The following is a 2,854-nucleotide window of genomic DNA, read 5'->3' as shown; positions in this document are numbered from 1 at the left end:
AAAAATATAGAGAGAAATATTATGAACTCAAAGGTTTGTTCATAGAATGAGGGATATCTCAATACATTACAATGCACCCCTATTTATAGCCAAATTTGGGGAGACAACCACAAATAAAATATTATTTTTTTACACATAAGTCTTCATTGGTGTCCCAAGATATTATATTATATTACACATCACTTTTGAAAATCTTCTTCTCCGAATTTGCTTCTTCTCATAAAAATAAACATGTGGATAATTGAGTTGTCTAGTTGTGGTATTTTTTTCAAACCATTTGAAGAAGTAATTTGAGAGATATGGTCAAAATACTAGAGCATGGTAAAACTGTCACTCCTTTGGTAACTTTATTTGTTGCTTAATTTGATCCCAATTGTGAGAGGATTTTTATCTCATGCTTGTCAACAATATTGTCGATATTATAATCAACTTTCTACAGGTCCAAGAATCATCTTAATCCCATTTGCAACGCCAAGTTTATTCTTGTTTTATCGAACCTGTAAAAAATAGTAAAAACTTGTAATTACACAACAACTTATATTTTATACAATTTATTATAAAACATATAATATTTAAAAATTTAATAAAACAAAAACTATATATTTATATTATAAAATATTTAATTAATGTACAATTTTTATGTTTATCAGCAGCAAAAGAACCAGCCTTAGCCAGTACTCCCTTCGCCACAATATCAGCCAGTAGTTGGATTTCTGCCTTCAGTTCCTTCTTGGGATCGGAAACCTTGATTTTCCTCCCATCAGCTGACAACAGAGATTGCATCTCTTCAATATTGGAAGTTCTAACCTCAGAAAAACTGTTGAGCCCATGAGTTGGCAATAAGAACACTTCTTCAAAAGATTCTTCAGAAATGGTCATGAGCTGACCATTGACAGTTGTCGAGATGTTTCCATCAGGAGTGACATAACCATTCGAGTAGAAATCATGAATTTCTTTCGGGTAGATTTCTTGCGGAGATTGCCCTAAAAATGTCCTCAGCCCAGCTGATTCTAGCTTCAGAAAGACGTTCTTGACATCGGCCTCTCTGACTGATAGAACTGATTCAAAATTGATAGTCATAGCATTCAACATGTGAGCGGGAATCTGATTTGCCATTGCTGATAATAAGAAAACCTGAAATTTTGCAAGATACATGCTCTGCGTGTATGAGTTTTCTCTGAAGGTGATGTACGTGTAAGGAAGAAGCTGAATTGAAGCGGGGAAGGTATATTTGTACATGACCGTTCAAATTCTGGACACGTGTCAGTCAATGAGAATTTTGAAATAAAAATGTGTGTTCGTGTGGTAGGAACGTGTGTAGTAACTACATGGATCATGTGGGTCCACGTAGCAAATTACTATTGAGCATTTAATGCGAAAACTAACAGTACATCACTTGATTTAGAATATAATATGGTTGGTTAGTTAACGTATGTGAGAAGATTAGTGAAATAACCAACTGAACGATCATTTGTGAAACTGTATCCTATCAGTTGAAGATTTACTAATTCATGTCTTCTCAGTTAACCTCTTAAAACCAATATTCCCCCTAAAGAGATGCGTATATAAATTAAAACGACGAAATGAAATAAATATTATTCATTGTCGGCTGAGATGTTTGCGTCCCTTCAGTTTCCTTGACCCTGGTCTGTAAATAAGAGTAGCTCTGTTAGTTTCAAGCATTTTAGCGAATATTAAAAAAAATGGCAGATGCGAGTAGCTTGAAGACTCCTGATATGGCTGAAGCTTTCATGGATGCGGCGCTGGAGTCAAGAAAGACTGCTATGGAGGATGAAGTCTTTCACAAGATTCTCCGATACTGGGAAGAGCTTCAAGGACTTCAGTTCCTTTATGAGTGTGGAGAAGCTAACACCCCCACACTTGTGGCAAAAATGGAGAAATATCGACAGCGCTTGCATGTTTCTGATGAGGTGAACATCTTCACTGATGAAGGTGTCTACCTACTAATGCTCCAGAAGGAAAGGAAAATTCTAGAAAAAATTTCTGACTCAGATAGCTTCTTCAAGACTTCCACTGGAGTTTTAACTCGTTGGTTGACCAAGTGGAGGTCTGCTGTTGAGGATGAATATTTCAATGTACTTCGAGCTTATACCTTTGACTGAAATGAAATGTTTATCTAGTTTATTGTTGTCTTTTATCTTTCTGCAAAATTTAGTTTCATCAGTTGATAAGTAAAGCACGAATTTAACATAACAGCTGACAAATGATTAGCTGAGATCAGTTGAAACTCAATAACTGATAAAATAAGCTGACAAATAACAAGCTGACAAGCTAACATCAGTTAAGAATTAAGATAGATAAATGACACAAATTAACAACTGATATATCAACAATAAGAGTGATTAGGATAAATCAGTTAAACCAAGTATATTGCGAAAGTGAGAAAACTTAGTCTCGGGCAATGGCTTGGTGAAGATGTCAGCAGCCTGTTGTTCAGTTGGGACATATTCGAGTCTGATGTCTTTCTTCAAGGCATGATCTCTGATGAAGTGATGCCTGACATTTATATGCTTGGTCATTGAGTGAAGAACTGGGTTACAAGTGATGGCAATAATGTTTGTATTGTCAATAAATATAGGAGATTCTTTAGCATCAACTTGATGAAACTTAAAATTAATAATTTATTATATGTTAAAACCTATATTTTAAAATTTAAGTTTCATTAAAATTATAAAATTATGTTATTTTAGTATTGTGTGTTTATATTTAAATGTCTTACTAAATATGTTTTATTTTCAGGTTTTCTACGTGTTAGTAAAATAATGATAACTCAAGCTAGAAAACTCAAATGGAGGTGATTCAAACATGTTTGGAATCCTTGAGAAATTATATA

Source organism: Primulina huaijiensis, chromosome 2 (assembly GCF_012295235.1).
Source record: "Primulina huaijiensis isolate GDHJ02 chromosome 2, ASM1229523v2, whole genome shotgun sequence".
Classification (NCBI taxonomy): Eukaryota; Viridiplantae; Streptophyta; class Magnoliopsida; order Lamiales; family Gesneriaceae; genus Primulina; species Primulina huaijiensis.
The sequence above is the reverse complement of the archived record's forward strand: the minus strand, read 5'-3'. Positions refer to the sequence as shown.